At 40.3% G+C, this 24,204-nt stretch overlaps 1 long non-coding RNA gene across 1 annotated transcript; it reads left to right on the top strand.

The window, feature by feature from the left end:
• The first annotated feature begins 20,693 nt into the window (after positions 1-20,693).
• LOC116003134 lies at positions 20,694-22,818 on the top strand. The gene is made up of 3 exons (XR_004094625.1): positions 20,694-20,810; positions 20,919-20,985; positions 22,210-22,818. It is a non-coding gene; the product is annotated as an uncharacterized LOC116003134 (long non-coding RNA).
• Positions 22,819-24,204: the final 1,386 nt, after the last annotated feature.

The raw sequence follows: 24,204 nt of genomic DNA, 5'->3' as shown, positions 1-24,204 counted from the left end.
GTTTGGGAACTAGTTCCGAGACCTCATCATCAGAATGTCATTGGTACAAAGTGGGTTTTCAGAAACAAGATGAATGAGGATGGAGTTATTGTTAGGAACAAGGCCAGACTTGTTGCCAAAGGCTACTGTCAGGAGGAAGGAATAGATTTTGATGAAACCTTCGCTCCAGTGGCACGTCTCGAAGTCATACGCATCTTTCTCGCATATGCCGCCTTCAAAGACTTTAAGGTATATCAAATGGATGTCAAGAGCGCTTTTCTGAACGGACTTCTCGAAGAAGAGGTGTACGTTGAACAACCTCCGGGTTTCTTGAAGGACGTGGGAGCTGACAAAGTATACAAATTAAAGAAGGCACTTTACGGCTTAAAACAAGCTCCGAGAGCTTGGTATGATACCTTATCCTCTTTTCTACTTCAGTGTGGGTTCACCAAAGGCCTAGTGGACAAAACATTGTTTAGAATTAAGGATGGGGATCACATCTTATTGGTGCAAATCTATGTGGACGATATCATTTTTGGTAGCACCAATCCAGACTTGTGCGAGAAGTTCTCCAGTTTGATGAAAGGAAAGTTCGAGATGAGCATGATGGGAGAGCTCAACTACTTCCTTGGACTACAAGTGAGACAGCTTAAGGAAGGTATCTTCATCAACCAGGAGAAATACACCAAGGATCTGCTCAGGAAATACAACATAGAAGGGAAATCCTCAGTCAAAGTACCTATGGGAACCTCTCTACGTATCGATGTCGACAGCGAAGGTCGAGAGGTCGATCAAACCACTTATCGAGGTATCATCGGATCTCTTCTTTATTTAACTGCAAGTAGACCAGACATATCCTTTGCAGTAGGTGTATGTGCTAAATTTCAGGCAAGTCCTAAGGAAAGTCACCTAAATGCATCCAAAAAGATTCTTAGATATCTAAAGGGTACGCAGAGTGTTGGGCTCTGGTATTCGAAAGGTGGATCTTTCGAACTTATGGGTTATTCAGATGCGGACTTTGCCGGTTGTAAGATAGATCGAAAGAGCACATCGGGGACATGTCAGTTTCTAGGTGGAAGACTTGTCTCATGGTTTAGCAAGAAACAACATTCGATAGCTACAAGCACTGCTGAGGCAGAATATGTAGCAGCTGGAAGTTGTTGTGCTCAGATCTTATGGATGAAGCAACAGCTAATGGATTATGGTGTTGAGTGTAAGGAGGTTAAAATTATGTGTGACAATACAAGTGCTATTGCCATCACCCACAACCCAGTGTTACACTCCAGAACAAAGCATATTGATATTAAGTATCACTTCATCCGAGACCACGTTGAGAAAAAGGACATTATTTTGGAATATGTTGCAACGGAGGAGCAACTAGCAGATATTTTCACAAAAGCGTTATGTGAAAATAGATTCTCTCAACTAAGGTTAGAATTGGGAATGATAGAGTTGGGTTGAATGGTCAAATCTTATCTTCTTGTATTTAGTGCCATGAACTGTTTCGCATGTGAGGGGCGGTTTCATCAACTTTATGGCAGCTTTGGAGTTACACAAGCATTGAATGGTCATTCATATTGCATCCCGTGACTCAACAGTGGTAACCCTATTGGGCTATAAATAAGAGGGTTTCTTTCAGAAGTTCATACCATCAACTTCCCATGGAGAAAAAGAAAGGAAAAGATGATGTTCCATTCTTTTATAGAGGAAAGAAACCGGCAGTCAAGTCCAAAGATTTTCAAGGAGAAAACTATCCAGAATCAACGAAGGGTGAACAGATTACGGAGCTTCCTGATAATCCAAGCAAGAATCCTATTCCCATCCAAGGTGAATGGATCCCCAAATACGAGGAGATCCACAACGATGGGATACTGGAATCGGGAGAAGAGTCCTGCACAAGAGGGACTCCTACTGCTGCACATTCTGGAAAAGGGCCTTCCTCAACCAAATGGAGAACCAAGGGAAACGGAGAGGAAGACCAGATGGGACTTTCTGAGGTCTGCAGCAGCCAAAGGGATGATCATACCTAATCCAAAGACATTAAGAGGATTAGCGATGAAGATGGTCACTCCCAACTATAGTAAGCAGCTCCGGAGAGAAGAACAAGAAAAGGGAATAGCCACCCCCAGTTCTGTTATTAGACAAATAGGACTTTAGATGGCTAGTTCCTGCCTTAACGATAGATTCCTATTAGGCTGACCAAGGCCAAACAAAAGTTTCTAGGGAATTTAATAGGATATTGATTCATATGTAATGTATCTGGAAATCACTAAATGAACTTAAGGATATGTTCCAAGTGATATCTTTTAAATGAATCAAAAGAATTGGAATGAATGGTCAAATCTTATCTTATGTTCGAGAGGTCACCCGATCAGTTTGTATACATACATTATGTCTCGAAGAAGGGTAGTTCGAGAGGTCACTTCGAAAGATAACAAACTGATATCTCTGAAAGGAGGAATAAGGAGGGTTAGGGATCAAAGGGAAGATCCCTAACCAGATCAAGATGGAGGAATAAGGAGGGTTAGGGATCAATCACTCAGGGGGAAGATCCTTAACCAGATCAAGACGGAAGAATAAGGAGGTTTAGGGATCAATCACTCAGGGGGAAGATCCTTAAACTCATGAGGAAGATCATTCACCTTCGAAAGGTGAATTTGATAAGCTCAACGGATATATGAGGTGGAATGGCTATCTTTGGACATAAATGCTAGCCACGTGGTCATCGGTTACTGACGGTTTTTCGCACTTAAGGGCATTATCTTGATTAGTGGGAGCATGCTTATTTTAAAATATCAATACTCCACTGTCTCAAAGCTTAAACCGTTCTATACTTTACCGAAATACCCTTACCAAAATACCTTATAAGCTGACCGTTATCAGGGGTATTTCTGACTTCTCACATCTTTTAAATCAACCGGGATCCTTCCACGGGTCAAACTCTCAATCCTACCCATATATCCAACCCGAATCCGCCTAATATAAAAGCAAAATCCTTCTTCTTTACCCGGATTCAAACTCAAAACCATATACCCAAAATCCCCAAATCCTTAGACGCTGTACACATTCCCTCCAAAACACACAAACTTTCTTCAATGGCGTCTGAATCATCATCTTCTTCATCTTCATCTTCATCCTCCAGTGCATACCAGAGAGAGCTAGACCACATACGCTCTCAGATTAAACAAGTCAAGGCGGGAAGCATCCTTGACAAAGATGGCTTCATCACCCACTCGCCAAATCCAACAATGGCGGAGAGAGTCTTGAAGAAATTTGAGAAGGCAGGACTAATGCGGTACATGACGCATGACTACCGAACCATTCATGACCTCGACTACACAGAATGGTTCGCTCATGCCAAGGTCACAAAGGGCAAGATTGAAAGCCGCTTCAACGAAATAGACATAACAATCTCTGTGGGTGATTTACGAGCAGCATTCGACTTTGCTACGTCGGAGGAGGCAGTCAAGCACCTATCGGACTACAACATGGATAAGCAGGAGTTTTGGGACAAAATCCGATTGGAGACTGCACCACCCAGAGCATCCTCTGCCCTCCGCAGATTTCATTTGAAGGAGAGGTTTGCCCTAGCCGCCGAGCTCATCATAAAATTCATCCTCGGCAAGGTGTCCGGAACAGACGAAGTCAATCTGGACACTCTGAAAATCCTCCACGCCATCTGGAACAACAACAAGTTGGACTGGGCTCACATCATCTTCGACTGCCTCAAACACCAAGTGCAGAGCTCAGTTTCCAACTCCGACCTGACAATCTACAAAAAGGTTGGTTTTGGCTTTGTTGTTCAATTTCTATTGAGACTGAAGGGCTTCGAACTGAGGTAAGGGCGAGAGGTTCATCGGAATACCTATATGGGTAGAACGAAACCTCAAGCTAAGGCAAAAGGTGCTAAGGATGCATCTTCACCCTCAAAGCCTAAGGGAAGGGGCAAAAGGAAAGCCCCAGCTAAGGAGAAGCGCTCTGATGACGAGCTTTTGGACATCCCAGTCCAGAGGGTTGAATTGAAAAGGAAGGCCAAGAGGACCAAGACTGCTGCTGTCACCCTGGTTCGAGAGGTGACACCGTCCGTTATACAAGTATCATTTGAGGACAGGGCACAAGCCCAGGGGGAACCTCAGGCTACACTGGCCACTGAGGTTGAGAGAGTGCCCCCTACCAAGTCCCTGTCAGGAACTTTAAGTGTTGATATACTTGCTGTTGATGGTGCTGAGGATGTTGATGAATCTGTTGGTTTGCCTCAAGAGGAGGCTCGAGAAGTTGAAGGTACTGGGATCAGTGATCCAGTACAGGGTATTGTTGAGGAACCACGACAGGTGGTTCGAGAGGTAGATATTCCAGCAGCTGAAGATCTAGACTGTGTGGTGGCTGCTGATGGTCAGGGCACTGTGGTCAGGAACCCAGTGCAAGCTTTTCTGAATGATGGGTTGACACATGATCTCTCGGTTGTTCGAGAGATAACTGAACAAGCTGTGGAGTGTGCATCAGCAACAGAAATCCTACCTGCTGACTCTGATGAGCTGAATGCTGAAATCACATCTCGATTGAATCAAAGTGTTGAGAATGTATCGAGTTTGGACGACTTCTCCAGAGTACTTCGCTGGATCAACTGGAGAACAGGTCCCTTTGATCAATTGATCTCAAGAGCAGCAGAGATGGAGGCTGAGGAACGATTTGCACTAAACTGGTTAGATCTCACTGAAATCCCAGCCGACGAGCTTCAAAACCGTGCCCATGAGATGCAAGTAATCAGGAGTAATCTTGGTCGATCTGACAAAGGAAAGGGCATAGCTGTTGATGCACAAGAAGATGAAGCCGAGCCTGATGAAGATCCTGAACTAGATGCTCAATTTCGAGAGGATATCAGGCTTGCCACAGCAATATCCTTGGGACAAAGTGTAGAACACACGAGAGGTCCAGGAGAGACCTCTGGGGTTGCTCGAGATGATGCTGACACTCCTACTCCAACTGCAGCAATCCCCTTGTCCCAAGTGAGTGAATCTGCTCTAGAAGACCAGGTAGCTTCGAGAGGTGAATCCGAGACCTCTGAAGCACATGAGGTGGCACCTAACTCTGTCTTACTACTGCCACCACCTGAGTCCACACCCTCGAATGCAACAGATGAAGCTCAGACAGTTCGAGAGGGTGAAATTTTGTTGCTCCAACTCCCAGGCTTTCCCATCGATATGGTTAATAGGGAAAGGTGGAGTGCACCAGTTGCTCCTGAGATAATAGATATTCCAGACTCACCAGAGCATACTGAAGTGCAAACAAGTGAGCAACAAGAGCAGAATGAGGAGAACCCTGCTGGTTCGAGAGTTGAGGTTCAAGAAGGTGGAAACCGGGAAGCACCTGCCGATGAATCAACTCCTCCAGTAGATGATCACGTTCCCAGCACTGGTTCGAGAGGTAGTGTTGAGGGGGAACCTCAATCAGATGGAAACCGGGAAGCATCTGATGCAGAGACTCCCACCTTAGCCAATCCTACCTTACCAGCAGCTGAAGCTGAGGCTCCAGGTTCGAGAGGTGAAGAGCAAGAAGTGATCCATCCCTCAGGTGGAAACCGGGAAGCACCTGATATGGAGCTACCTTCGAGCTCTGATCCCAGTGTCCCTGCTGAACCTCAGGAAGTCAGTCGAGAGGTGGAATCACGAATGCAAGTCATGGGTGGAAATCTGGAAGCACCCAAGTCCCCTCCGACTAGAGGTACCACTCAATCTTCTTCTCCTTCTTCTTCTGACTTTGATCAACAGGCCGAACGAGCTTTCATTGGCGAGGTGCGTCAATTCATGGCTGATCAATCTCAGAGGATGGCTCAACTTGAGCATGTACTTGCTGTTGTTCGAAACGCTGCAATACCTGTGACTGGCTCCGGTGACTCCCAAGCCAATCACGAAGAACTTCTCGAACAAGCAGTGTGGGCTGAGAATGCAGCACAAAGGGCTGCGGATGAGGCTGCGGTAGCTCGAGCAGAGACTGAAAGGATGAGAACTGAATTCGCCGAGTTACGAGCAGAACTTCAAGCCCACCAACGCTCAAGTGAACTTCGACAGGATGTGATGCAAACCATACTCACTGACCTGTCGCACCAAATGCCTGCCCAAATCCATGCACTCTTCGACGGTTTGTCCTCCTTACTTTCCCTCCGCTATGATGCCAACAAGGGGGAAAAGAAGACTCAGGGAGGGACTTCAACCAGCAAGAAGAGGGCGGCAAGTGAACCAGCTGGACCTCCTCCTCCTCCAAAAGTTCCAAAGTCAACAAGAAAACAAATGGAGGAAGCTGAAAGAGCAGATATGTTAAGGATCCAGCGTTCACTGGAAATAGGAGAAAGAAGAGAAGAAGACAAGGAAATCAGAAGAAAGAAACAAGAACAACAAACAGCCAAAGAGAAGAGAGACAAGCTACTCCTACAGAGCTACAAGGCAGGGACCAAAGAAGACTCAAACGAATATCTTCATGGAATCATAGTAAGTCTTCTTACCAAAACTGACTTAGCTCTTCATAGCGGTCTCACTCTTCCGGAATGCATCGAATGGTGGAGAGATGGGGTGATTGAAGGCAACTTCATAGGTGAAGCCTTTGTCAATTACCTTCACCTGGATATATCAAACGAATATCTAGAGCAGGTGAACTTTGAAGACCTCCACAAGACACGAGCAGCCATAAACGAGAAGAGGAAAGCGAATAAGCAGTAAGCTCTCGATGTCTACATGCATTCGAATTTGATGTTGTTCTTTATCTTCTCTCTTTTCTGCTAAAGCCCTGTAAAACACTCCTGTTATGATAATATATATATCTTTTGTTGGGGTGTTGCGTGAGTTTGGTTATTCTTGCTTTAGTAGATCAGTTGTCAAACTTACCATATGCGCTGAAAATAAAATCAATGCTTTTTCTTTTTCAAATCAGCCATATAAGTAAGTATAAGTGTTGGCATCATCAAAAAGGGGGAAATTGTTAGGAACATCATGTAATAGGTTTTGATGATACCAACTGTTAAGTAAGAATCCCCAAGTCTCGATACATAGGCAAAACAATGTAAGTTCGATAAGTAAACTAAGAGCGAAAATACAACCGGGTAATTTGAGCTCAACTCGGGAAATATTTAAGCTTAAGGTAAACTTGTTTGAACAACTTAGAAGTTTTCGTGTTGTAAGCAAACAGATAGATCAGAAGCAGGCACGAGACAACTCTGGAGGAATAAGGGTCTACGAGACATCAACTAAGTCTCGAGACACAAGCCAAGTTCGAGAGGTAAGGACCTCTCGATATACCTATCGAGTTCGAGACGTAAAGAATATTCGAGAGATAGACCTCTCGATACATGGGATTGAAACATCAAGTGGTCGAGACATCTTTTATGGTCTCGATAAACCGGCACTTCTCCAAGAGGCTGAATGTTAGTCAACATGTGCAGATAAAATACTCTAAGTTTGGAGAAGAAGAATATCATGGAGATAAAATATTGAAGAGGTGCTGAGCGGGAGGTTTCAAAATGGACGGAAGTGGATGACACGTCAGACCTCCACCACAAACGGTCAAGAAGTGCACCAATCCTGAAGTGGTCAGATTCCCCAAACAAGGAATGATGGGAACATAAAAAGAGTAACTTTATCCAAAAGAAGCAAGTGAAGCATGAACTCAAGAAAGTGGAATATGGAATATTCACTACAAAACAAAAGGCTCAAGTTACAAGACCACTACTCCATGAAAAATGCTGAAATTGTGCAAAGACCCATGTTCGGCGTGGGAGACCAATTTCAAACGGAATAGTTTTCCCTCCAACGGAACTATTCTTCTACTCTCATATATAAGGACGTACAGACACAGAAGACGAAGGGGAGTAAATAGAAGGGGTAGTGAAAGAGGTCAAGAGGTTAACAAGAGGTGTCTGATAAAAACGTTCCAGTGCAAAGTGCATCCTGATATTCAATACAGCGAGAGAACACATCTTAGTGTTCGAAGAGAGTTACAAAGCTAAACTGTCATACATCCAGAAGGTGACCAAAGCTGCTCTACATCAAAGTTGATTCAACGATAGCTTGTGGTCAGATTGGAGTCTGTTACATTCAACTGTGACAACCAAAAACACCTTGCTTTGGATTAAGCAAGAGAGGTGGAGTAACCTGGCAGCTGTCCGAGTGAAAGAAACCTGAGGCTTGACGCGGGCTTGGTGATCAAAGGTCAAGTGCTCGAGAGGTGGAGTAGCTGGAAGCGGGGAGAAAGACCTTGGAGAGGCGGAGTAACCTGGCAGCTGTCTTGTGAAGATCCTGAGGCTTGACGCGGGCTTGGTGATCAAAGGTCAAGTGCTCGAGAGGTGGAGTAACGAGAAGCGGGGCGAAAAACCTGAGGCTTGAGGCGGGCTTCGTGATCAAAGCTCAAGCGCTCGATATTGTACTAAAAAGGGAAGTTTTTAGTGCAATCCTTCCAGGGAGTTTCTGGAAGAAGAGTGGACGTAGGCGGGTTGGCCGAACCACTTAAAAATCTCTCTTGCATTTACTTACTGCTTTTATCTCTCGCTAACCTCTCGATTGCACTGCATATAAACACACCTCTCGAACTAACTAAAACTCGTGCTAACTAAAAGGGGATAACATTTCCGCTGCGCATAAAACTTTGTCTTCACCTCGTGAGGTATCGAACCTAAACATCCTAAGTTCAATACACACGAGAGGTCGAAAAGATTTGCAAAATCTTATACAAGTCTATTCACCCCCCCCTCTAGACTTGTACCCCATCCCCTTGGGACCAACATGGTGCAGTTGTCAACCTCTTCTTCAGCTCTTGAAAAGCTTCCTCACAGTTTGCATCCCACATAAACTTAGTGGTTTTCTTCATTAGGTTTGTCATTGGCCTTGCAATCTTGGAGAAGTCTTTCACAAATCTTCTATAATATCCAGCTAATCCTAGAAAGCTTCTTACCTCTGTCACTGAAGTTGGTGCTTTCCAATCCATCACTGCTTGAATCTTCGAAGGATCAACAGCTACTCCTTCCTTAGTGATTACATGTCCAAGGAATGCAATTTTATCCTGCCAAAATTCACATTTGGACAACTTAGCATAGAACTGGTTTTCCCTTAAAATTTGCAAAACCACTCTCAGATGATCTTCATGCTCTTCAGGGGTCTTGGAATATATCAGAATGTCATCAATGAAAACAACCACGAACTGATCCAGGTATGGTCGAAAGACTCGATTCATGAGATCCATGAATACCGCAGGTGCATTAGTTAACCCAAACGGCATCACAGTGAACTCATAATGCCCATACCTCGTCCTGAACGCAGTCTTGGGTATGTCCTTTTCAGCTACCTTCAATTGATGATAACCTGATCTCAAGTCGATCTTGGAGAATGTTCCAGCTCCCTTCAGTTGATCGAACAGATCATCAATTCGAGGCAAAGGATACCTGTTCTTCACCGTTACTTGATTCAACTCACGGTAGTTGATGCAGAGTCTCAATCCACCATCTTTCTTCTTAACAAACAGCACTGGAGCGCCCCACGGAGAGACACTTGGCCGAATGTAACCTTTGTCTAGCAATTTCTGCAGTTGCTCTTTCAATTCTTGCATCTCCTTCGGTGCCATCCTGTAAGGTGTCTTCGAGATTGGTGTGGTTCCAAGTAATAGATCAATACCAAACTCTATCTCCCTTTCTGGTGGCATTCCTGGTATCTCCTCTGGAAAAACATCAGGAAAATCTCTTACCACCGCTATCTGCTCCAGCGCTTCCTCCATGGAATCGAGATCTTTAACCATGCATAGGTAAGCTTCATGATTGTTCATCATGTACTTCTTAACCTTCATCATGGATACCAACTTGATTCCTGGTTTGACAACGATCCCTCGATAGGTAACCCGATCACCTTCTACATTCCGCAATGACACTTGCTGCTTATCACAGATGATCTTGGCCTTGTAAACACTTAGCCAATCCATCCCCAATACGACATCGAGGTCTTTTAGCTCGAATTCAATAAGATTACTCGGAAAGTTCACTCCTTGGATATCTATCGGTACGTCTTTATGCACATACTTGCATGCAACTACACTACCAGTAGGGGTTTTAACTGCTATCTTTACTTCTGAAGTCGGAACCANAAAACAAACGCAGGTACAAAGTGAACGAAGAAGGTACCTGTAACCACGTCACTGGCCTCTGCCTGAGCCTTATTCATGACGAAGATACGTCCCTGTCCACCAATCCCGCCATTGTTATTCTGGGCCTTGTTATCACCGCCATTCCTATTGCCATTCCGGTTATTCTGGTTTCCTCCTCCTAGGTTCTTTCCGTTGTTTCCTCCATTCTTGTTCTGGTTTTGCCATGAAGGATTTCCGTTCTTCTTGGCATAGCACTCAAATGCACGATGCCCCATCCTATTGCAATTGAAGCACTTGACAACATTCCCTTGGCAATCCACTCCAGGGTGATCCTTGTTACATCTCTTGCAGTTGTAGTGCCTTTCAGCCCTCTGGTTCCTCTGAACCTGGTGACCATTATGATTCCTTGGTCCACCTTTTCCTTGATAGTTGTGGTTCTGGCCTGGATGAGGAAATTTAGGCCTCTTCTCACCTTGCTGACGATCTTCTTCACTCTTTCTCTTTCCTTTTCCAGCGACCTCTCTCTGGAATTGCTGAACCTGACAATGGCTAGCAGCTCTGCTATATGCCTCGTCCAGAGTCTGGCATCTGAACATACTCAGACCCTTCTGAGTCTCAAAGTTGAGTCCTCGGATGAACTTACTCGCTTTGCTTCGCTCATCAGGGACCAAAGCCGGTGCAAATCTCGACAGATCGAGAAAATCGGTGTAGTACTCCTGAACCGATCTATTTTCTTGACGCAGGTGAAGGAATTCATCGTACTTAGCCGTCCTAACATGCTCAGGGTAAAATTTCTCCCTCAGAGCATCCTTGAAAGCTTCCCATCCAAAAGTTGGCGATTGACGTAGGGCTGGACCAGCTGCAGCCCACCAGATGTCAGCTCGCTGCTGAAGATAGTAAACAGCAATATCCACATGCCGTTCAGCAGGACAGTTGAGAGCATCGAACAGCTTGTCGAACACTCGCATCCATTCTTCCAGCACCAATGGATCTTCTTGCCCTAAGAAAATGGGAGGGTTTCGCCCAGCCACTAACTTAGCCATATCGTTCCCATTTCCATTCCCTTGAGGATTTTGGAGCATTCTATCTCCAATTGCCTGAGTCAACTGAGCTAGCTGTCTCACAGCCTGAGCCAACTCAGCGTTAGTGGGAATATCATTTTCCCGAGCACTTTGGCTTTCCGCTGATCTTCTTGGAGGCATAGTTACTAACTACAGGCAAAGGACTACTACATCAGAGTGCTTCCCACTTTTTCTCATATAAAGCACATATAATATAAACAGATATACAAATCAATTTCCACATATTGGCATGCTTTCCAAATAAATAAATAAATAAACCTCAAGTAATTTATAGCGTACCTGAGATATGCTCACCCTCGGGGTGCAAANTTCACTTTCGGAAACCGGACTCTAACCTTAAGTGTGCACACCCCCGAATGAGGATTCCAAGCCTCAACAGGAAGTTACCAGCCCTAGTAGCCAGGATAAAGTTTCTACTGACTACCCTGTAATTTAGGGTACATAGACCCATACCTACAGAACAAACCATAGTGTCCTAGTACCCGAGGATTGTTCCTGACGGGCACTCCTCTACAACAATTAAATTACAATCACATAATCAAATTTCAAACTTCACATAGCTTCCAATTTTTATGAAAATATAATTTTCCAAATCATTTTCCATACCAAAATCTCTTGAAAATTTTGTAAAGAAATATTTTATTTGAAAACTCTAATTTGTCCAAAATTCTCAACCTCTCATAAAATAGTATTCTTAATAAAATAAAAATCCTTATTCCCAAAAATGTCAAAAAGATCAATTATCACTAAAGAAAATTTTAGAATAATTATCTATCCATATTTAACATAAATCCATCCAAATTAATAAAGCCAATTATAACTTAAAATAATTAAATAATTTTTTTTTTTATAAAACTACGTACTTACGTACTGGATACAAATATATACATACACTAAAATTTCTACTAACCACACAAATTCCTAATTTCATGCAAATACTAACAACCAACTAATATCTCAATTCTAGATAATACTAATTAATAATATCACTTTACAACTAATACATACATGATAATTACATACAAAAATATAAGGAATATATATATATATATACAAATAACACATACGGTACATATAAATAAAAGAAAACATTTTATTTTATTTTATTTTTATAAAACATACGTACAACACAAATAACTAAGGAAAATATATTATTATTATATATCTTATTTTCTTTCTTTCTCTTTTATACGTACTACAAAAATATAATATATATATTTATATGTATAATTATTCTAATATGAATACTGTACATACGTGGATTATATATACATATAATTATTTTAGTACACATACGATATATACATAGCATTACGAAAAACATATATATATTTATAAATATACGTACAGTAAATATATATATATACGAAAAATATTATTTTATTATTTATAGACATATATATACGGTACTCACAGTATATAGCAATATACATATACACTACATTTATACACATATATATACGTATAATACAAACCATATATATATATTTACATATATACGTATGAAATATATTTATGTATAATCTACACACATGATCAAACACCACATACATTCATATGTATTTCTATGCATATACAAATATTAAAAATATATTTTATATCCAAAATCACATATTTTATGATCATCAACTTGCATCAATTTTTCACCACAACACAATATATATATTCATATATATTCATATATACATCAAATCATACGAACGGGATAAGCAAGTAGAAAACAAACCCACTTACCTGGATATCAAAAACCTCAACTTTAAATCAATCTTCAATGTGACTAGGGCTCTCCTTCTATCATCATCATCATCAACACAAAGAAAGAACCCACATAAGCACACAATTTAACAAACACCCTAACACTATACTACCCGGAAAAATACTATAAAAATACTAACTTACTTGAGAAGATGAAGTTCCAAACTCTTGAATAAAAATGATGGAAGAAATATATATATATATATTTTTTTACGCAGGAACGAATCAGAAGGAAAAGATGAAGAAGAAAATTCCCTTCTTTTTAGATGAAGATGTCGGCTAGGAGACTAGGAAGACTAAAGGGAAAGACTAAATCAATCCCTTATATGAAGGAAGATAAATAGGTAGTCATCCTTTAATTTTTAGAATTCTCCAAATAAAGACTTTGTAACCTCCAATCTACCTTATTATGTATTAAAGATATTGATCTTATATAATATTATATATAGTAGTAATATATATTATACACATATATAATATATATATCCACACGACTATTATACATATATATACACATCAAAATATAATTTATAATATAAGGTCCAAAATAGTGATCACTTAATTAATTACATATATAATATATAATAATAATGATTGAGTATATATATATATATAACTATTAGTATATACGTACCTTATATAACTAATATATATATATATATATATATGTATGTATATATATATTAATATACACGCACACTACACAAACTTAATTAATATATATATACATACGTTACACCACACATGCACACACGCATATCATATATATATATATATATATATATATATAATAATTAAATATAATTACTATATCTCACAATACTATATAATAGTAATATAGTTATAAAAATAATATAATAATTAGTATAAGGATTGGTAGTCCAAATGAATATAGCTCAAGGTTCAAATGAAATTGAACATAGAAATAGAGTCCAATGAATATGGTATAGAGATTAGATGAACATTGAGGAATAATAAGGAATAACTTTGAAAGTTCAATAGGTAATATTGGAACCAAAAATCTCAAGTGTCACATCTAGCTAGTATCACAGTAGCAAGGTGTAAGAAGTTCGTAGAGAAAAATATACTATACCTCTTCGGCATCCCCATTCAAATAATCACTGACAACGGACGCCAATTCGAAGCAAGGGAGTTTTCAGAATTTTTGACGGAATGGGGCATCAAGCACAGTCAAGTGGCGGTGTCATACCCCTAGGCAAATGGTCAAGTAGAAAATGCCAATAGAACCATCCTTGATGGTTTGAAGAGGAAGTTGGAAGCAGCTGGCGGGGCGTGGGTTGAAGAACTGGACAGCATTCTTTGGACCTACCGCACAACGCCAAGGAGGGCCACTAGTGAAACTCCCTTCGCATTGAGTTACGGGTTCGAAGCTCGCGCTCCAACAGAGGTGATAGTACCAAGTAGGAGGATGGAAGAATACGAGGCAGGACAGAATGAGGTCCAGCAGGAAACCGACCTCAATTTCATAGATGAAAGGCGAGAAGCTGCGTTCTGTAGGATGGAGAACTACAACAGGCAATTGAAGTCCTATCATGACGCCAAAGTTCGACCTAGGTACTTCCAAGTAGGTGATTACGTTTTACGAAGGAGAGAAGCCAGTCAACCTCTGGAAGGAGGCAAGTTCGCGAAAAAATGGGAGGGTCTGTATATCATAGATGAGGTAATTCGCCCAGGAACTTACAAATTGATGACAGTAGGGGGCAGGTTGATTGATAGGATATGGAATTCAGAACACTTAACAAAGTTTTATCAATAGGAAGTTCAGTCTTGGTCCGTCTAGGTTGTTTCGGTCTTGGTCCGTCCAACCCATTGAATAAAAGTATTGTTTCCACTATATTTCTCGTGATATAAGGGTGGCAATAGCGCACCTGCGCACCGAAAAAAAAAAGTGAAGGGCCTCGGCACAGTGCCGAAGTGACCTCGGCCGAGGTCAAACGCAAAAAAAAAAAAAAAAAAAAAAAAAAAAAAAACAAGTTGGGCAAAATAATACGAATCTAGTATTCAAAAACAATACGAGTGTTCAAAACACAATCGATACGAATAATAATGCGAGAAAGCTAGTATTCAAAACAGAAATAACATGAATGTCAACAAAAACAATGAGCTAAGCATCCTCCGCTACAGTGGTGGGATCCTCAGCAAGTATGTCTTCTATAGAAACCGGGGTAGCAGTGTTGGTGTTTACAGGAAGATCAGAAAGGTGAGACATCCCAGAGTCAGCAACATCCGCAGCATCAGCAGCAACCTCACCTTCATTAATAAGTACGTGGTGATCAGACTCAGGATCGGGGTCCTTCATAATCTCGGGCAAGCCCATAGCTAGCGGATCAAAATCAGGATCTTTTTCCCTAAGTATCGGGTAGATATGTTGCTGCATGGTGTTCATTCCGAGATCAAATGCCACTTGAGACTCGACCTCAAGTGCAACCTGGCCCGCCTGGGACTCAAAGAACTCCTCTACGGCTTCAGGGGTGCTCATAAACTCTTTAACATCATTCTTGAACTCAGCGGATTGTTTGTAAGTCTCTCGTGCTTCTTTAAGAGACTCATCCAACTTGATAACAGCAGCACGAGTCTTCTCATGCTCCTTTCGTTCCTCCTTCAGCTCCAGTGCTAACGTTGCATGGTCAGATTTTAGCTTCCTCATCTCAGCGTTGTCAGCCCTTAGTTTCTTAAGCTCTGTGTCCTGCGACACTAGTAACTCCTTGAGGTTCTTCCTTTCCCCAAGGGCCTTGTGGAACATCGCTTCGTACTGAGAGTGAAGAACTTGCCCCTCCAACATAACCTCCATCAGATGTTTGAGATATCGCTCCCGTAACACAGTCAAATCCTGCCCTTCAAGAAATTCCGCATCTGCTGGAGGGACGAGGCGGCGACCAAACTCTGGGACGCTAATACTACCTGATATTATAGACTCCCCAGGAAGCACATCCATACCAAGCCGGATCAAGTTAGTTCGAATACGTAGAGGTGGCACTAAGGAGGCTTCCCCTCGCTCGGGGGGCTGGGCAGAAGATCCCTCGGGCAAGGGATCCACATCCAAAGTGCGAGCTGAGGGCTGGGTAGAAGACCTTGTTGGCTGAGGTGTCAAGTTACAGGTTGTTGATGCCTGACTCTTCTTCCCTTTCTTGTCAGTTTTGTTTCTCTTGGATGGATTTCGTCCAGTTTGCGACAAGTACCGGGCAGCTTTCGACGATATAGCACCCTTCGATGACATAGCACCTGCAAAAATATCAGGTTATGATGAACAATTACAAGAAACAACCAAACACAATTACAAGAAACAACCAAACACCGTGGACAGTAGAGGGGTACTGGGTACGTCAAGGGCAGTTGGCCGAATCCTTTTAAACCCCAAATCTCCAAGCGCCCACTTAGAAGTATATGTGACAACCTTAAACGGACCACCCTCTTGGAGTTTCTCTACCCTCCTAAGCATATCTGGACTCTTGTCTAAAGGTGGATGGCGTCTAACCTGGGTTCCCCATCTGACAACAAAAGGAGGTGGAATACCTAGGGAGACAAAGAAAAATTTGGATTTCCAATCCTTGTTGAAGGAGGAGCGATCATTAAAAAGCTGCTCACTGGGCCTGGCAGAGATACACACGAAACCCTTACCCTCTCCAGATGACCTACAAACTCTAAACAATGACTAGAAGAGACCTAAGGTGGGTTCCTCCCGTTTCTCGCGACACACAGAAAGAAATCCTGCAATAACTTTATGACCATTTGGAGCAAGCTGACCTGGGCTATTTCGTAGAAATTCAAAAATTCAACCAGGAAAAAGGTGGAGGGGAAACCTAAGCCCTAACTGCACGGGCAAGAGGTGAACACCAAAAAATGATGATTCAGGAGGATCCATGATGCTAACATCATGCCCAGGTACGACAATGCTAACATTCTCAGACACGAGGCTTTGGATATCCTCTATTTCATCAGAGTTTAGTTGTGGTCGGATAGTATCAATGAGTGAGCTATCTAAGGGAGAATACAAGGCCTTGTGCCTCTTCTTTTTAAGACAAACAGTCGAATCAAGAGAGAAGGGATCGAGATCTACGGTGACATGCTCGGAAGGAGAGGAAGAAGGGGAGGAAGACAGAGAGGAAGTGTCCTCGGCGTCATCATCATGCGTCAATTCATCCTCACCATCGTAAGGTGAAGATTCATCATCAGAAGACCGAGTACATGAACTTAAGTCCATTACACAGTTGAAAGCAACTAACCTGGTTAGTAGGCACGGTCACCAACCTGTCGGTACAACAAAAGAGACAAACAAAAAACAGAGCCCTGAGCAACAGTAAAAAAAAAAAAAAAAAAAAAAAAAAAAAAAACCCTCGGCGCTGACCGAGGTCACGCCTCGGCACAAAGGCCTGGCCTCGTGCCGAGGACACAACGTTAAAAAAAATAATAAATAAAAAATTTGGAACGTACCAGAGAAGTTGGAACCAGGGCTGCAAGATGGACGATAAACAAACAATACAAAGGAAGGGAAAGGGTTTTTATACAAAACCCTAGGGTTTTGTATAAGGAAATACAATCCGGATGGGAGAAGAAGATTATTCCTAAAATCAACGGGATTTGTGATACCCGGTATTTTAATTAGTATTATTATTTTTTTTAACATGGATATAAATAAAATTTATTATTATATGATTTATAATATACTAATTTATTATTATACTACTTTATGAGGCCCAAAATTATTTGAGACTAGTCTATTATTATATTATTTCTAAACTTAGTATAAAAACTAATTCTAATTTCTTAAACTATTTTACATATAAACACACCTATATATGTTACGTATGTAGATATGCTATAATATAGGTTAAGTATGTATATATGCTAACATACGTGTGTACATATGTTAATATATATATATGTTTAAGTATGTTAGGTATAATTACTTTCCTAAGCCTTTTTAAATCCACTCTCTAATTCCTAAATGAATTTAACTACTAGTTCCTATCCTTGTTAATTACCCACACGTTGCATATATATATAAACACATATTAACCACGCCGATTGGAGAATTAAAAAAAACCTAGTCTTCCTGATCAGCAGCAGTCGACACTTTCATATTTCCCCAATTTCGACGTCAATCCCATTTTCTTCCTAGTTTCATCTATTCGTAAGTTGTTTTTAATTTATTGGCTAGTTTTATTTATTATATGTATGCTTACGTGTGTATCTGATATTTGTGTTTTGGGTAGAACGTGAAAGTGAGGCGAAGCAAGTGTAGGATTCAGGAATTCTGGTGAATTTAGGATCCAAGTAAGTGTTTATGTCCATCAAAACCTACTTCCGCGCTGTAAACATATGTATTATTCCTTATTTATGTGTATGGATGCTACATTATTAATTTATTGTGCTTGAAAAGGGAGAAATTACTCAATTCGTTTGTTGTCTGGAAAAAATTCTGACTGTCGCAGTCTGAAAACAAATTCATGAAAAAATACTTTTTGAACTCCGATTGGCCTGAAATTTTTTTTAGAGGACCTAGACCTATGATATTTGATGTATATAAAATTATTTTGTTATATATATACTTCAGTTTTTCCAGAAAAATTCCGTAATGTAGTGGCAGATTGCTGTCAGTTAAATTTCTGCTCAGTGCAGTGTTGGGAAAAATTTTGAAAAAAATACTTCTATACTTTGGATTGGCTTGAAATTTTTTGTGCATATTCTAGACTCTCTGTACTTCATATCTGGAAAATTTCGTGTTAAGATGTGCTACCGATTTTCCTCAGAAAATTCTGCAATCCTGATCATGAATTCTGAAATTTTTGTCAATTTCAGCTTATTGTGTGTCTTGTTAATTGTTGGGCCATTAAGAATTTTCTTTTTATTTGGATCATGCGAATATATATATTGGTTTCAAGTGTGTTGATGGGATTCATATAGTTATGCTGAGAAACACACTTAGTTGTATATGAAGTTCAAGGGGGTGTTATTAGTACTCTATGTTTTGTTGGCTATCATGCTTATGATTGCATTTTGAAAATTTACTGCTTTGGAGTGTTATATGAGTAAGGTTACTATTATTTTTTTTTTATAAAGATGGAGGATAAAAGGTTTGGTTGGGTTGCGATGCCCTTAATGAATTATAAGATGTGAAGTATTCTGTTATGAAATTTTTGGATACTTGGGTTAAGACCCAGTTGGTTGTGTATTGAGCAGTAGAAACGTATCCTGTCTCACTATGAATTTTAGTTTTGTTATTTTGAGGAGTGGTTAGCGGAGTCTATCACTAGGGTATTTACCCTATTGAGTAGTAGTCATTAGAAACGTATCATGACTACTAGGACTAGTTACTACCCATTGGGCTTGGAAATCCATTGGGGGTGTTGATGTTGTGTGTATAGTGGGAGTGAATGTGAAGGTGGTAAAACGAGGAAGATTCCCCGAGTGTCGTGTCTCTCAAGGATGGCGAATGGGAACCGAATCTATGTTGGCATTTATGAGGTTGAAAGGTAAGAGTTACAAGAATCAAAGGGGAAGGTTGTGTTTATGGGTTTGTGAAGGGTAAAAAGGATAGAAAATACAAAAGGAAAAAGGAAGGGGTGCATGCCAAAGTCAAGCCAAAGGATTGATTATCGTAGGTAGGTTGGAATTGGGTTTCGGGATTGATCTAGGAGTCACGGTTTTAGTATTGAGTGGTGTCAGACTCAAACTCTCAATCCTCATTCGGTTGAGGCATTTTATCGAACACCTTGCCTACCACTCCTCTCGGATCTCATCCTTTCGGATTAAGAGCGGAGATATGGATGATCTAGGCTCGTGAGTGGCCGCTATCGTGCACACACTCACTTCCTACGGGTTTACTACCTATTCCGGCCGGAAATAGAAGCAAAGATTAAGCAACATCATCCATACAAAACATCAATCATACTCCCACAACACCAAGATCATAATATCAAATTATAAACATCAATCCGTAGATCAACAAGGGCACACACACCCAACTACTCTACTCTATCATGCTAAACATAAATAGAAGCAATATAAACAAAGCAAGAAAGTAAAGATTCAAACTTTAATATAAAAGAGAAGAGTATTACCTAAGGAGCTCTTGGATCTACAACTTCATCATCTACATTAATCTAAATCTAATCTAAGGAAGAGTATTGGAATTCCTCCCCAAAGGGGAAGAATTTGGAAAAGTAAACTAAGATCTAAAGTATGGGGTGCCTCCTCTCCCTCAAAGGTCTGAAATAAGGAGCCTTATATAGGGGGAACAAAATAGGGGCAAGATAGACAATTTCCGCGCAGCAGATTTTAGGGCTGGTACAGGGGTTCTCGACGCGTCGAGCCCGGAAGAAATATTTTCCGCGATCTTCCACACGCGTGGTGGAGGTCGTGGGGGCTCTCTGGAATGTTTAGGAACTAGTATTTGGACTCGTTTGTCCTAGAAAAGGGATTTCTAGACACCATACCATTATTTTTGAATTTCCTATTGAATTAAATTAGCCCATAGCAGCAAAAATTTATTTTTTTATCGTACATCGCGAAGATTCTGCGGTGTACCGAACCTAGCCCAAATTGGAGCTTTTGACTGGAATAAAATTTTAGTTTCAAGAATATTCTATTTAAATTATTTCCTACCAAAATTTCATCTGTTTTAACCCCAAACAGTCCATGTTAAGATATTTTTTCCAAGATTTCTAGGATTGTGACACTTGTCACTTTAATCCACCCCTAAATATTATTATATAAGTGGGAAATGAAGTTTTGGTCTTCATTTTCCCCATTTGGCCGAAACAAGGGAGAGGAAAAGGAGGGAATTTTCTTCATCTTCAACCTCAAGTCTTAAGAACTCCATAACCAATCCTTCTTCACATCTTCATCAAAGATTCGGTAAAACTTTAATTTTATTCGGTAGATAGCTTTATTTCCTTTCCTAGTTTAAGAATCTAAGTCTTGATTTCTTGAATCTTGTTGTTATGATGATGAATTGGGAGCTAGGGTTTCAAGAAGGAATTGGGGAAAATCCACCAAAAGCATCTTTAAGACAATATTAACTACTTTGGAGGTAAGGAGTTCCCTTAAGTTGGACTAGATTGCTCAAATTTGAATAATTGATGGTTGATTGTGACTTGGTGAAATTTAGTAAAAATGTTTAGTATAAGTTGCCTGTATATGGTGTATATAAGGTGTATGTATAAATCATATTTATGCCCATATAGGCTTACACTTGTGAAAATATTGACAAGAAATTTAACTAGTCTCTGGCAGTAACTTCCGTGAATTTCTGGGACAAATCGGTAAGGTATTTTGATCCAATTTTTTTTATTTATACAGGTAGTTCTATACGTGTAGATGCTACCATAAAAATTTCATAATTTTTGGAGTAGTATAAGTGTGGTTTCAAAATTATTTTCCAAAACTGGTCCAGAGAGAAGAAAAATCCGGACAGCACACTGCCAAGGGCAAAAAGGGAATTTTCTGTGTAAATTCGTGAACCTAGATGACCAAAACTTTTTATGAACATCAAGTACTATGAGTTAGGGTTCTACCATCGTTAAAGAGAAAAAGAAGGAAAACCTTAGTTTCTGAGCAAGAGGAGGAGGAACCTTGACTAACCCACGGGTGGCATATGCTCTGCATGAAGTGCCCTTGCCCAGCGGTTGTTACATATTAAATGTTGTGCCGTATGACATCCAATTCATACTTATGCGACGTCTAGTCGCTGGGTACTATATAACTCGTCGGATGCGGTATTCCCACGGGGGTGTGCACACTTAAGGTATAGATACCCCGATTATTGCGGGCAGGTTTCGTTTTAACGGACCCGGTTAGGCCGACTGGGAATCATTTTAACGTACCTGGTAAGGGATCGCGTTAGATCGTGGATCCATCGTGATCAATGATCCAAGTGGTCAAAGAGGGAGACAATTAGAGTGCTCCAAAGGCCTCACACTTTCGAAGAAGAAACTAAGTGAATTTTTGTAAGGAGATATGGCTACTCTGTAGCGGAGATGAGATGGAAATTGATGGAAAGCTCCTTGAGAGGAACGGTTGAAAACTAGTTTGAATAACTACAGGTTTGACTGGAGGAAAATATTATTTCCTATTTGTAAGAGAAGTCCAATTTGACTAAGTGATATGATTTCTTCTACGTACGTATATGTTTCACTGTGTTGTTATACTTTAATCAAAAATATATGTTTTAGAAAACCTTTATTTAAGTTTGGGCGATCCACGGATCTCCTTGCTTAGCCGTCGCGCTAACTACACTTCAATGTGTTGCTTTCAGATGGAGTTCAGCGTTAGTTCTTGCAGTCCGACGAACTCCCCTAGTTCGTCGGAAGGTGTAGGTCGTGGCATGGACTACGACGTTTTTGTACAGCAGATGAGTGGCGCTGACCCTTATGCGCCTGGCTATGCTCCTACAGCTCCCAATAGCTCACCGGCAGTAAATAGTGTTCTTCCTATTCCTGAGGGTCCTGACGTACAGGCCACTTTTGGTTTTTACCCCATCGAGGTGCTGGTAGGAAGTAACCCCCTAGAGTTTATAGTTTATTATCCTTACCCTTGGGACCCGAGTCCTCCCGAGAGTTGGGAGGAGTGGTCTATGGTCATAGTCGCTTCCCGGTTCCTAGACCATATCACATGGTACGAAGGGGAATGGCATCTTGTCTGGGGTGAGTTTACGGGTCCGACGTATCTCCAGATCGTGTAAGCAGGATGCACAGAAGGTCTGTAGGGGTTTATTCCTTTTGTGTAAATATATTTTGTAGCCAGGGGAGTGACTGATCTTGGTTAGTGGGGACATGTAGGGCTTTAAACTTATGTTGGCCGTTAGGCAAAATTTCCGGTACTTACTTTGTAAATATTTATATATATATATATATCTTGTATGTTATTTCAAAATGAGTGACTGTGTGTGTTGAGTAAGTTTCTTTTAGCCTGTGCACCTGAAGCGGGGTCTGTCAAGGGGATGATAGAACTTGTTTTGGGTGTGGCGGTAACACCTTGGGTTGTACGGCAAGCCAGACTCCTCAGGATGTACGGTAAGCCGGCCCGAGGAGTGTTACAGTAGAGCTTTAGAAGACCAGTTTTCTCCAACGCTAAAATGAACTGATTTCTAAGGCTTTGTCTTCTACAACTTTGTGAAAATCTTGAAAATTCCAGATTTGCATGGAGATAGCTTGTTTCCCCAAAACTGATAGGTTGGGTATGGGAGCAGGTTCATCGTCTTCAGCTTATAGATCTATAGTTTGGGACCCCAATGAAGTCGTCTTGATAATTTTTTTAGGAATTTTTAGATGATTTTCATGGTAAATGAGGAGTTTTATTCTGAAGAGGGTTTTCTCAATGAGGGGAGAGAAGTCTGAATGTGAGAGGTTTTATAAGAGGGATGGGATTGTTTTTGTGAAAGGTTGTGTTTTCTCAAATTTGACCAAAATGTTTGGCTTTAACTGTTGAAAATAGAGGGTATAAACGACAATTTTAGGGAGAGAGTGGGCCATTCTTGAGGGTTTTCATCATTAGGGAGACATGGACATTAAATTCTATGCAAACCTAATATGAAAGCCTAAGGAATTTTCTGACAATATAAAAATAGGACCTGCATGATCTTCAAGCAACTTATAATAAATTCGGAAATAAAATTTTCTTTTAAGAAAATAATATTTCAAACACAACTGATAAACAAGTTCATTATAAATTTTGAGACATAACATATATACACATCAACATATTGGAGAGATATTTAGTAATTATAATGATTTTGGAACACTAGGAATATACACACACGGTAGTCGCAAGAAATTCACAGCAAAATATCATGCAAATTCAATCTTAAGAGAAATTCACATCAAAATATCATGCAAATTCAATCTTAAGACATATAGAATATTTCAAGAAATTAGTCTCCAAAATATTAGATACAAATTTTAAAAGAATTTTTGGCAAGAAAATATTTTATAGAAATATGACTAAGTTTATAAAATATTTTAGGCAAGCAAATATATTCCATGTGTACACATATTACGTATAAATGTCATAAAATAAATAATTATGCAAGAATAAAAGAAACATATATACTTACATGCATAAATTTCAAGAATTCTTGGCAATGAAACATTCTATAAGTAAATTTAGCATAAAATATTTCAAGAAAATATAAGATGTTTTAGAAATACAAAATATTTCAAGAAATTAGCCTCAAAAACTATTTTGGAAACAATTTTACAAGAATTATTGCAAAAGAAATGTTTTATAGAAATATAACCAAGTTTTTAAAAAA

This window comes from Ipomoea triloba, chromosome 13, assembly GCF_003576645.1.
Source record: "Ipomoea triloba cultivar NCNSP0323 chromosome 13, ASM357664v1".
Classification (NCBI taxonomy): domain Eukaryota; kingdom Viridiplantae; phylum Streptophyta; class Magnoliopsida; order Solanales; family Convolvulaceae; genus Ipomoea; species Ipomoea triloba.
This window is presented reverse-complemented; position numbering and strand designations above follow the sequence as displayed.